The sequence below is a fragment of the Chiloscyllium punctatum genome, chromosome 17 (assembly GCF_047496795.1).
Source record: "Chiloscyllium punctatum isolate Juve2018m chromosome 17, sChiPun1.3, whole genome shotgun sequence".
Classification (NCBI taxonomy): Eukaryota; Metazoa; Chordata; class Chondrichthyes; order Orectolobiformes; family Hemiscylliidae; genus Chiloscyllium; species Chiloscyllium punctatum.
The window spans coordinates 92,765,213-92,778,940 of NC_092755.1; the positions used below are offsets into that span (position 1 = coordinate 92,765,213).

The following is a 13,728-nucleotide window of genomic DNA, read 5'->3' on the forward strand; positions in this document are numbered from 1 at the left end:
GCTTTTCCAAATCTCTGCCATCCACCTCCTGTTTCCCTTAGCTGTCACTCTTGTCTTTGCTTATACATTGGACAACAAACAAATTAACTGTGTCTTCTACATCCAAAGCTGTATCCTTCTAGCTGTATTCTTTTTCAATTTTATTGGTTGATTCCTAACTCATCTAATGTATGCTAATGCTTATTTCCTTTAAACATAGTCAAATGTAAGGTGGTTATAGATGGTCATTAGTTGTGGAATTGAAATCTTTGTTAGCAGATTGTGAGCATACCAAGCTGCCCTGCTTAACTGGTCATGTGTATGTTCATAATAGGAGATAATAAAACAGACTCAAATGGGCTATATCTTCCCTAAGGTCAAGTGGCCGATTGGTTTTCATGAAGTAACGGTCTGTTCTGAAGGGTCACTCTACCCGAAGCATTAATTTTGCTTTCTCTCCTCAGATGCTGCCAGACCTGCTGAGATTTTCCAGCAATGTTTTTGTTTTTCATTTCCAGCACTCGCAGTTCTTTCTGCCTTTTCCTTCACGAAGTAAGGTTGTTCGAATGAACTTTGGGAAAAAATGTTATGATCAACTGTAGAACTATTCAGTATGATATTCCTTCAAGTGAGAGTGTTTTAATTTAAGTTGAAGAAAAATGAGGGTGGGGACTGACCTAAAGATCAATCTTATCTGAATGAATGGAGACGTGGATTTTAATCTGCGCATATTCACCGATCAACCAGTTAGGACATTGATAATCTAATCATGGTAAAACGTAGTTCTCATATCGGTGTCTAAATAAATCCTGAAATGTTCTTGTTTGCATAGCTAATTTTAAAAACAAAACCTCCACTGTGGAACCCTCCCAGATCTCTGCATTCTTTCAATCTTGGCTTCTTGAGTGTTTTTCCAGTTTTCTTCCTCCGTGATCATCATTAGTCAGTCTAGGCCACTGCCTCTAGAAATTCTCCTCAAACTACTCTTTCTCTTTTTTAAAGATGCTCTATAAAATCTAACTCTTTGACCAAGCTTTTGACCATCTGTCCAAATAAGTCTTCATGTGACAGCATTTGTTTGATCATTCCTGTGAAGTGATTTGGGTTGTCTTGCTGCTTTTAAAGGCCCTAGGTAAATGGAAGTTGTAAAATTTATGGACTGTACCCAAGACCTGGAGGTTGTTTTGTTGACCTGGTAAGGAAATGCTCTCGTATTGGTTCACTTCAAAATATAAGATTTTAGCATTCTGAAGAAGGCAGCTTAAAATGTTGTAATGCATGTTTTCTTTGTCAGTTTCTTGTTGAACATTTGACTCAACATACAACAAAATCATCCACACTTATTGCCATAATTCTGTCCTGTAAAATATTTGCATGGGATGGGGATGAATAAGAGACTGAGAAAAGGCTAAAATCAACAACGTAAAAACAATGACTGCAGATGCTGGAAACCAGATTCTGGATTAGTGGTGCTGGAAGAGCACAGCAGTTCAGGCAGCATCCAAGTAGCTTCGAAATCGACGTTTCGGGCAAAAGCCCTTCATCAGGAATAAAGGCAGTGAGCCTGAAGCGTGGAGAGATAAGCTAGAGGAGGGTGGGGGTGGGGAGAAAGTAGCATAGAGTACAATGGGTGAGTGGGGGAGGGGATGAAGGTGATAGGTCAGGGTGGAGTGGATAGGTGGAAAAGGAGATAGGCAGGTAGGACAAGTCATGGGGACAGTGCTGAGCTGGAAGTTTAGAACTAGTGTGAGGTGGGGGAAGGGGAAAATGAGGAAACTTTTGAAGTCCACATTGATGCCCTGAGGTTGAAGTGTTCCGAGGCAGAAGATGAGGCGTTCTTCCTCCAGGCATCTGGTGGTGAGGGAGCGGCGGTGAAGGAGGCCCAGGACGTCCAAGTCCTCGGCAGAGTGGGAGGGGGAGTTGAAATGTTGGGCCACGGGGAGGTGTGGTTGATTGGTGCGGGTGTCTCGGAGATGTTCCCTAAAGCGCTCTGCTAGGAGGCGCCCAGTCTCCCCAATGTAGAGGAGACCACATCGGGAGCAACGGATACAATAAATGATATTAGTGGATGTGCAAGTAAAACTTTGATGGATGTGGAAGGCTCCTTTAGGGCCTTGGATAGAGGTGAGGGAGGAGGTGTGGGCGCAGGTTTTACAGTTCCTGCGGTGGCAGGGGAAAGTGCCAGAATGGGAGGGTGGGTCATAGGGGGGGGTGTGGACCTGACCAGGTAGTCGTGGAGGGAACGGTCTTTGCGGAAGGCGGAAAGGGGTGGGGAGGGTCTGTTTGGAGGTGGCGGAAATGTCGGCGGATGATTTGGTTTATGCGAAGGTTGGTAGGGTGGAAGGTGAGCACCAGGGCCATTCTGTCCTTGTTACGGTTGGAGGGGTGGGGTCTGAGGACGGAGGTGCGGGATGTAGCCAAGATGCGTTGGAGGGCATCTTTAACCACGTGGGAAGGGAAATTGCGGTCTCTAAAGAAGGAGGCCATCTGGTGTGTTCTGTGATGGAACTGGTCTTCCTGGGAGCAGATCCGGCGGAAGCGGAGGAATTGGGAATACGGGATGGCATTTTTGCAAGAGATAGGGTGTGCAGAGGTGTAATCCAGGTAGTTGTGGGAGTTGGTGGGTTTGTTAAAAAATGTCAGTGTCTAGTCGGTCGTCATTAATGGAGATGGAGAGGTCCAGGAAGGGGAGGGAGGTGTCAGAGATGGTCCAGGTAAATTTAAGGTCAGGATGGAATGTGTTGGTGAAGTTGATGAATTGCTCAAACTCCTCGCAGGAGCATGAGGTGGCGCCAATGCAGTCATCAATGTAGCGGAGGAAGAGGTGGGGAGTGGTGCCGGTGTAACTACGGAAGATCAACTGTTCTACGTAGCCAACAAAGAGACAGGCATAGCTGGGGTCCATACGTGTGCCCATGGCTACCCCTTTGGTCTGGAGGAAGTGGGAGGATTCAAAGGAGAAATTGTTAAGGGTGAGGACCAGTTCGGCCAAACGAATGAGAGTGTCGGTGGAAGGGTACTGTTGGGGACATCTGGAGAGGATAAAATGGAGGGCTTGGAGGCCCTGGTCATGGCGGATGGAGGTGTAGAGTGAATGGATATCCATGGTGAAGATGAGGCGTTGGGGGCTAGGGAAACGGAAGTCTTGGAGGAGGTGGAGGGCGTGGGTGGTGTCTCGAACGTATGTGGGGAGTTCCTGGGCTAGGGGGGATAGGACAGTGTCGAGGTAGGTAGAGATGAGTTCAGTGGGGCAGGAGCATGCTGAGACAATGGGTTGGCCAGGGTGGTCAGGCTTGTGGATCTTGGGAAGGAGGTAGAACCAGGCAGTGCGGGGTTCTCTGACTATGAGGTTGGAAGCTGTGGGTGGGATATCTCCTGAGGTGATGAGATTCTGTCTGGTCTGGGAGATGATGGTTTGGTGATGGGGGGTGGTGTCATGGTGGAGGGAACAGTAGGAAGAGGTGTCCTCGAGTTGGCGTTTGGCTTCAGCGGTGTAGAGGTCAGTGTGCCAGACTACCACTGCGCCCCCTTTATCCGCTGGCTTAATTGTGAGGTTGGGATTAAAGCAGAGGGATTGGAGGGCTGCGCGTTGAGGGTGAGAGTTTGGAGTGGGGGAGGGGGGACGACAGGTTGAGGCGGTTAATGTCCCGGCGGCAGTTGGAAATGAAGAGGTCAAGGGCAGGTAATAGGCCAGCGCGGGGTGTCCAGGTGGATGCAGTGTGTTGGAGGTGGGCAAAGGGGTCCTCGGAAGGTGGGCGGGAGTCCTGATTGTAAAAGTAAGCTCGGAGGCGGAGGCGACGGAAGAATTGTTCAATGTCACGGTGTGTATTAAATTCATTGATGCGTGGACGGAGGGGGATGAAGGTGAGTCCTTTGCTCACTGATCGTTCGTCCTCAATGAGGGGGAGGTCTGAGGGGAATGGTGAAAACTCGGCAGGGCTGGGAGCTGGGATCTGGTGTGGGTGTGGAGCTGGGAGTGGGGTTGGAACCTGTAACTGGAGTGGGTGTGATGGTGGGGGGAATGGGGGTGGAGTCATGAGCAGGGGTAGTGTTCCCCTCGGGGTTCTGGGGGGTGGGGATAGTGACAGTGGGGTCTGTGGGGGGCATGTCAGCAGAATGCAGGTGAGTGGCGCTGGTGGGGGCGGAAGTGTTGGTTACCAACCCCAGGGCCATAGCTGCTGACTCAGACTGATAGAACATGCTCAAAACTGTGGTTCTCCTCCAAGAAATACTGCTCATTCCATTATCTGTTGTTTTTTCTCACTTTCTTGTTCCTGAAGTCTTGCAGCCTTCTCTGACTGACTGATATGAAAGGCTGCAACCTCCACAAGCAGCTGGCAGTGTTTTATACCATATATGGTCATCCAGCTCCCAGTCTGTGAGGCTTCCAGAATATTATCCTCCCTTTCTCTCTGATTGGGCAGTGAGGACAAGGACTTGAGCAGTTTCAAGGCTCGAGTACATTGTAAGGGAAAAGTCTGCAACAAATTTCATATTAACCCTGTCACTGCATCATTTTCTTATGTTTTATGGGAACTCAACATTTGCCTTACATTAACTAAGCCACCGTGTTTAAATGCAGATTTTCCAACTAGTTCTTGTTTATGGGAGAGCCCCTTTCATTGAAAAGAATTAGTGTATTTTAATAGGCAATAAGAGTTAAAAGGGTAATTTCTGGGGAAATTTAGATCAAGCAGAATAAATACACTGTTTATGATAGCAAAGTTTTACAGCGGCATGGAGATTTAAAGCTGCAAGTCCCCAGCTAATTTGGTTACATCTAACATGTTTAGCACTTTTTTAACCCTTTTATTTTTAGAAATCTAACATTTCAAATGTTAAGTAACATTTAAAGTGTCCATCCTTCACTTTAGTCCCATTCCACAGCCAAAATTTCATGCCCATACTCTTCTAATTAAACTGTTCAGAAATGTTATTGCCCACCTCTGGAGCAGGTGGTACTTGAACCCAGGCCTCCAATTCCAGGGGTAGGGACTCTACCACTGTGCCACAAGGGGCCTTATGTCTACTGCAGTTGGGTATTCCCAGGCAGTCTCCCGTTCAAGTACTAACCAGGCCTGAGTCTGCTTAGCTTCCGAGATTGGGCGTTTTCAGACGAGTATGGATCTGGCAGAGTGCTGATGCATACTGTGACCACAGTGCAAATACTGTGCTGTATTTTTAGTCTCCTTAGCCAAATAGTTTGCACCGATATAGGCTGGGTGGGTGGGGGGTAGTGAGACGTTAATGAGCTCCTGCTGTATTGTGATGAGCTTTAACTCTTCACATGGCAAGGCTCTAAATTGCTATGTTAACTGGAAACTAGTCTTTGACTCCTTAGAAATACACATTTAATACTTCTGTCTCAGTGATTGTAGCTGCATTATAGCAGAATCGGTACTTACCTTTTCAAAGGTTAGATCTGAAACTAGGTCTGTAAAGCACAAGCAAATGCAAATGTCTCAACTTTTGCATATAAGTGTTTAGAATTATTCAACGCTTGTCTCTCGAAGGTGGACTCTAACAGTGCATTGTGCCTTTGCTAGCCTGACATGATCAAATGAGCCCTTTGATCGTTTAATTTAGAATCATAGAGTCATAGAGATGTACAGCACAGAAGCAGACCTTTCAGTCCAACCTGTCCATGCCGACCAGATATCCCAACCCAATCTAGTCCCATCTGCCAGCACCCAGCCCATATCCCTCCAAACCCTCCTTATTCATACACCCATCCAGATGCCTTTTAAATGTTTTAATTGTACCAGCCTCCACCACTTCCTCTGGCAGCTCATTCCATACACGTACCACCCTCTGCATGGAAAAGTTGGCCCATAGGTCTCTTTTATATCTTTCCCCCCTCACCCTAAACCTATGCCTTCTAGTTCTGGACTCCCTGACCCCAGGGGAATCTATTTATCCTATCCATGCCCCTCATGATTTTATAAACCTATATAAGGTCACCCCTCAGCCTCCAACGCTCCAGGGAAAATAGTCCCAGCCTATTCAACCTCTCCCTATAACTCAAATCCTCCAATCCTGGCAACATCCTTGTAAATCTTTTCTGAACCCTTTCAAGTTTCACAAATTCCTTCCGATAGGAAGGAGACCAGAATTGCACGCAATATTCCAACTGTGGCCTAACCAATGTCCTGTGCAGCCGCAACATGACCTCCCAACTCCTGTACTCCATACTCTGACCAATAAAGGAAAGCATACCAAAAGCCGCCTTTACTATTCTATCTACCTGTGACTCTACTTTTAAGGAGCTGTGAACCTGCACTCCAAAGTCTCTTTGTTCAGCAACATTCCCTCGGGCCATACCATTAAGTGTATAAATCCTGCTAGGATTTGCTTTCCCAAAACATAGCACCTCTCATTTATCTGAATTAAACTCAATCTGCCACTTCTTAGCCCATTGGTCCATATGATCAAGATCCTGTTGTAATCTGAGGTAACCTTCTTTGCTGTCCACTGCACCTCCAATTTTGGTGTCAGCTACAAACTTACTAACTATACCTCTTATGCTCACGTCCAAATCATTTATGTGAATGATGAAAAGTAGTGGACCCAGCACCGATCCTTGTGGCACTTTGGTCACAGGCCTCCAAGCTGAAAAACAACCCTCCACCACCACCACCCTCTGTCTTCTACCTTTGAGCCAGTTCTGTATCCAAATTTAGTATTTGAGCATATCAGAAAATCATAAAAATGACAATACTCTGGCCAGGAGGCCCATCATATTTGTCCATGTATTGTATGAAATAATATTTGTATGTGAATGTTCTCTATTCCTGTAAGTTGGTTCCCTCCCTAATCAAGTATGCTAGGAAGAGAAAATCCGTGGTCAAGTTCTCCTAGATGACCTCTTTAACCTAGTATCCAATTGCCTCTCTAATTTCATACCTTTTAATATAATTTCTGAGCCTACCAGAGCCAGTTGGGCACCTGTGCCTTCTGTTCCCTTTCTTTAGATTTAAGATCCTGGTTTTGATTTGACCAGCATCACTTTCAAACTTGATGTAAAAGTTATTATCTTATGGTCATTCTTCCCCGAGGGTTATTTAATACAAAATTATTAATTAGGTCTTTTGATTTCTCAATATCAGATTTGGAATAGCCTGTTCTCTGGTCCCTCTAGTTAAAAACTATTTTGTATAGATCCTGGGAATTCGGCCACCACAGCTTTAGTACTAGTTAGGTTTACCCAATCTGTAAGTCCCCCGTGATTATTGTACTACCCTTGTTATATGTAGTTCTATTTTCCGATTGCCCTATATTACCACCACACTAGTGACTTAGAAGTAATGCCTATTAATGTTTGCCATACTTGCTATTTCTTAACTCCATCCAAACTCATTGTATGTTTTGCACTCCATACAGATAATGGGATAGATGTAAAAGTGCGCAATCTTTGTGATGAAGATGGGGTGAGAAACGTGTGTGGTCAGTCAGATTTCAAAAGTGCTAACTTCCCCAAAGACCACATTATGATGTTATGTTGATCAGACCAATGAAATGGCAATACATCTAATCCCATGGATTAGAGAGGGGTGAAGTCTACTCAAGGAGACTAATTTCTGAACTTTTCCCTGATCATCCTAATTGATACTACATGTGTGTTTCCATCTGAGGGCAGAATTTGATTCCATGTTCCCTGCTACTGAACAGTTAGTCTATCAGTACTCAGATCCAAAAAAACACAGATGCTGAAATCCAAGGTAGACCAGCAGGAGGCTTGAAGAACACAGCAAGCCAGGCAGCATCAGGAGGTGGAGAAGTCAATGTTTGTATAACCTTCTTCAGGACTGGGGATGGGTCTGTTCCCACCCCTAGGCCTGAAGAAAAATTACACTGAAACATTGACTTCTGCACCTCCTGATGCTGCCTGGCTTGCTGTGTTCTTCAAGCCTCCTGCTTGTCTATCCATACTCACTAGCTAGTCCCACATGTGAAATATATACAGGATTGCTAGTACTTGTGAAAACTGAGATTCGACCACCATAGGGTCATTTGAGATGTACAGCATGGAAACAGACCCCTCAGTCCAACTTGTTCATGCTGACCAGATAACCTAAACTAGTCTAGTCCCATTTGCGAGCACTTGACCTATATCCCTCAGCCCTTCCTATTCAATACTCCTCCAGACGCCTTTTAATTGTAATTGTACCAGCCTCCTCCACTTCCTGTGGCAGCTCATTCCATACATGCACCACCCTCTGCGTGAAAACGTTGCCCCTTAGGTCCCTTGTATAGTTTTCCCCTCTCACCCTAAACCCTCTAATTCTGGGCCCCCCCAACCCTGGGGAAAAGACCTTGTCTGTCAACCCTATCCGTGCTCCTCAGGATTTTATATCTTTGGGGTAAAGTTTTATCTCTCACTACTTTTTTTTCTTCTACTGGGTATTTCCCCTTCCAGGATCAAATTTGAAGAAAGCAATTGGGTGATTGCCAAATCCATGGCATGTGGAGGGAGAGGAGAAGGAAGAGAGTGCTTAATTTACTTGTTGACTATTTTTAAAAAAATGGTAGTACTTTACTAACACAAGGAGTCTGTTTCTCCTGGCCATTGATTTAACTGCATGAAGGAGGGACACCTACTAAGTACAATTTACTGTTGTCCTCTGGACTCTGTTTCCTTTCTGCTTTCCTCTGCGATTGTCTAAGAACATTACTTTCAGCTGAGCTATCCAACTGATGGTGTCTTGCCATGGTCCCAAGCAATAAATAGTTCCAAATCACAACTGTTATGTTTCAAAAAGCCGTTTTTTGTCTGCCTTACTAGCCACCTGCTTAATGACGGAGGAGTAGAGTGAAGAATAGTCACAGGGTGTTTGTAATATACAGTCACTGTTTCCAGCCTCGCCTTATTTCTCCGCTGAGCTACAGTCTGTTATTTAAATCCTAAAATGTTAATGATTACTTCCAGCGGCCTTCAGTTTTCCCAGGCCATCCATTCTCCTGAGTAACCTGAATAAAGGAATTGCTTTGCTCTTCTGTAAAGTTTCATACTATTAAGTGATATTTCAGAATGCTTGATGTAGCATGGAATGAAGGAAATTTTTTAGTTCCACCAGCTTTTTTATTTCGTGTATGTTCATCAGGCTCTCAGATTAAGCTGTTCTAACTGTGAAAAAGTATACCCTTCCACCTTGTACATTGACTGTAACAAGTATAACAGGACTCAATTAATGTACACCAAAGCTGGAGCATTGTACTTCAAAACTGAGTTCCAAAATCCTGATTTGCTTCATTCCTTATAAACTCATCTCAATGTGGTTGACATGTTGATGAATGACTGACTCTTTTTGCCTTTGAATGAACAGTATCATCATCCACACCTTCGTAATGGCCACTTTGTTACGAGTGTCTATATGAACGTAACAAACACAGTGGCTATAAAGCAGGTTGAGGCTAAAAATACTGCAGCAAGTGACTCATCTGACTCCCAATGCATGCCCACTATCTACAAGTCAGGCATATGATGGAATGCTCCCCAAATGCCTGAATGTGTGCCGCCCAATAGCATTCAGGCGTGACACCATCCAAGAGAAAGCAGCCCACTTGGCACCACCTCCACAAGCATCCACGCTGTTCACCATTGGCATTCAGTAGCAGCTGTGTGTTTTATCCACAAGATGCACTCAGAATACTGCCAAACAATCTGAGGCCACTCCTTCCAAAACTCACTGCTACTTCGATCTAGAAGGACAAGGACATTAGATGCGTTTTAACATGACCACCTGCAGGTTCTCCTTCAAGCCACTTGCCATCCTGACTTGGAGATATGTTGTTATGGTTACTTCACTGCTATTGAATTAAAATCCATGAATTTTCTCCCTAGCAGAATTGTGGGTGAACTTACAGCACATGGATTGAAGCATTTCAAGAAAGCAGCTCATCACAACATTCTTAAAGGCAGCCTAGAGGCAGGCAATGAATACTGGCCCAACCAGTGATGCCCACATTGCAGGAGTGAACAAAAATAAATACTGCTGAAGGGCAGCTCCTGAATCTTAGTGTAGGTGGAACTGAATGGGAGTGGATTTCGAAGAGTTTGTCTTCTTTTGGTCTTGTGCTCTATCATGAATTCAGTTTTGTACCACAGTGCCAAGTGTGCTTGTGTGGCATATGCAGCACTATAGCTGCTTCAGCAATCCATTTGTCTGACTTGGACCTCTTCAAATTCTGTTAATGCTACAGGGCCATCCAGGAGAGAGAAAAAAACTCTGACTACTTTCTCCATTACTGATCATTTTCTTAAATGCCATTTTTTGTTCCCTCCAATAATTGCAAGATTTGGAACTTATTATTTGTTCAACTATCTTGCTAATTTTCCCTTGAGCATGCAGATTGCCTTAAGATTTCTCCTGTCATACTTAATTTCTGCTCATGTCTTGTCCTTGAAGCCTGCTTTGTACTCACTTCAAGTGTTGCCACTAAGCTGCTGATTCCTCAGATTTTCTTTGTAACCCTTTGATTTGTTAATATTGTAAATAATTTACTCATCAACTATAATGCACTTCCTTTCTCTGTCAAAAACACCATCTCTCACTCAACCATCCTCCCTTCAACTTTTTGTCTCTCAAATCCTTGCCCACGATTCCAAAACAGATCTTTCTAACCAGGTTTCCAACCTGCCACAGCATAGCATCATCCCTAATAAAAGTCACAAATTACACAATCTGTGATCATAATGCATTTTCTCTTCACGCTATCCCCAATATTACTGCAGTCTTTGAGATTGACATGACAGCTCCTGCATTGGTTCACCGGTTATCCAGTTCAGCGAAACTGGTCATGCTTGCTTCGGCTTGCTTCTCCTCCCTCTCATCCAGCTGAAGCCATCAGTGAACTTCTTTCTTGCCCCAAATCTGTGTCTCTCGGACTCCACTAAGGATTCAGTATTGGCTACTGCTTCTTCCTCAGCTGTATGCTACCCAGTAAAACTACAACATGATAGCCATTTATTTTTAGGAAGATTGTAGGTATATCTGCCCCACCATGGATTGCAGCAGTTCAGGCAGGTGGCTCATCACCATCTCAAGGGCAATTAGTATTGGGTAATAACTGCAGGCCAAACCAGCGACTCTTTCATCCCATGAACGAATAATAAAATTTATCACGTTTTGGTGGTGTCATGTTGAAAGAATTATTGTGCAGACCACTGGAAGAGCTCTCCAAAATCAAAGGCTAGGTCCTTCCTCCGTTTAATGCCTTATCTGAAAGGCGGGATCTCCAATTATCTGACATGCTGTCAGTACTCTGTGACATCTGAGCCAAATCTGATGTCTGTGCTCGAAAACTTCCTCCCTAAATTCTTTGTTTTCTCTCTTAAACCCACTTGCACTGCTAATATCTTTCTTTTTGGCTCACTGTTCATTTCTTGGTGTCTACACTTCTGAATTGCCTTGTGCATTTTTCTACTTTCTCAGGGTATTATAAACCCAGATTGTCTTAGAGTATTTACTTCCGTTTTTGGACGACTGAAACTGAGCAGGCTGTGCATTCAGTAAACCTGGTTGAATTGTTTGTAACTGATCTAGATGGAAATAACGTCCTTTACAAATTCCGTGAACAAAGGAGTCATGAATCTACTTACTGTTAAGTAAAAGTGCTGAGGTAGATGTTTAAAGCAGTAATCAAAACAAATTCAGTTCACATTGTCTTTTTTTTTAAGAAGTTGTGGAACTTAGTTCAAATAACATTTTCTGCTCAGGTCTTCATCATTTTAGACTCCTGACCTCTCCATCCTTGTGTTCTCAATCTGCTTTTGTTTGCTGTATCTTCTAACTTTCTGCAGTTCTTTGCACTGTTTGTATTCTTTATTAATTTGGTGTTTTGGGTGTGCATGGGGGAATGGACAATATAGTGGTGGCTTTTTTCTGTCCCTACTGGATTTCTGTCTGACTTCTTCAGAAGTTGAGAATGTTGTATACAAATTGTACAGCAATGAGCAAGCCTCCATTGTAATTAACTTAGGACAGAATTAAAACTGATTTGCACACCAGCTTTTGCAGCATATTCAAACTAATACGTTAAAGTGAACAAGGATGTAATTCAATCTGAAGATTAGCAGGAATGTAAACTGAGTTTTGCTCTTGAGTTATGGTATCAGCATTGCCATCAAGTAGATTACTGCCTCATCATTCACTTTTTCCAGGTAATATGACCCTGTCACTAGTGTCATGCGAATCCAGGGATTAGCTCAATCACTTTCTTCTATAGAGTATTTTTAATGGGTTTAACTATGTTCTCGTGTTCTGCAATTCTGTGGCAAACAGTGTTGAGGAACAACGAAGGATATATCTGTTGCAGGAAATATTTGTGCATTGAAAACCCTACCAGATTGAGCAGCAAAGGCAAGAGCCTGGTTGAAGCCACTACTCAGTTTGGCAGAGGGTGTTAGTGAGAATAAAGGGTTTGTCTGAGAGAGCCGAGAGCAGTCCTTTTTTTTTTATTCGCTCATGGGCTGGATATCACTGGCTGGGCCAACACTTATCACTCATCCCTAGTTGCTCTTAATGGTGGTGAGCTGTCTTCTTGAACAATTTCAATCTGTGCTTTGTGTAGATCCACAATGCTGATAGGGAGGGAATGCCAGGATTTTGATCCAGCAACAATGAAGGAACAGCAATGTGTTTTGCAGTCATGGTGGTGAATGGTTTGGAGGGGACCTTGCATGTGTCATATTCCAATGTATCTACTGCCCTTGTCCTTCTCGATGGAAGTGGTTGAGAATTTGGCAGATACTGTCTGAGCATCTTTTGAATTTCTGCAGTGCATCTGGTAGACGGTACATGCTGCTACTGAATCTCGGTAGAGGGAGTGGATGCTTGTGGATGTGATGCCAATCAAATGGGCTGCTTTGTCTTGGATGGTGCCAAGCTGTTTGTGTTGTTGGGGCTGCAATCGTCCAGGCAAGTGGGGAGTACTCCATCAGACTCCTGATTTGTGCATTCACTTATTGCCATCACACCTACCTTTCCCCTGTCCCACCCCCTCCCTCTATTTATTTCTCAGCCCCCTGTCCCCTCTCCAGTTCTGATGAAAAGTTCTGACCTGCACCGTTGACTCCCCTGCTCCTCAGATGCTGCTTGACCTGCTATGCTTTTTGCAGTTCCATGCTTTACTGGCTCTGACTTTTCAGTATCTGCAGACCTCACTATCCCCTTGTACATGGTGGACAGGATTTGGAGAGCCAAGTGAGTTATTTGCTGCACTATTTCTCCTCTTGCAGCCGCTAATTGTTTGTGGTGAGTCCAGTTGAGTTTCTTTATGACTGTAACAAGGTGGCCATTATCATTGTGTGGATATTATTTTTATTATCATTTTATGATATTAATTCAAAAGCGAAGTGTGTTTCATACATCAGCCTACCAGCCATTGCCATAATGGAGCAAATCACTTTGTAACTCAGTGTCAAGTTACAAAGCTTAATTTTTAACGCCTTTTGAGCTTCTTCCAATTTCATTTCCACAGTCACTGAAGCAGAAGTTTACAGTCCAAAACCCCTCTATTGTTTGGTTCTTGGCTGCATGCCTTAAGTGATTGTGGGCTTGATTGTGTAACTGCCACGTACCTTGTCAAGCACCTTTCAGGCCATATGTACATTTGGGAATTGGAACTTAATTTGGACTCCATTCAAACTCTGTTGTCAGATGCTTCTTGGTTGAAACAGAGTGGGGGCTGTATGGGTTTCAAAGTGTCACTGAGCCCCATATGTAAACTTTCTGGCTGCTCGTTCACAGT

The 13,728-nt window shown here is 44.1% G+C and overlaps 1 protein-coding gene across 3 annotated transcripts in view; it reads left to right on the plus strand.

Annotated features, from left to right (window-relative positions):
• The window catches only part of coro1cb (coronin, actin binding protein, 1Cb), a 172,216-nt gene that overhangs the window by 87,103 nt on the left and 71,385 nt on the right, over positions 1 to 13,728 (plus strand). The gene's annotated exons all lie outside the window — the stretch shown is intronic.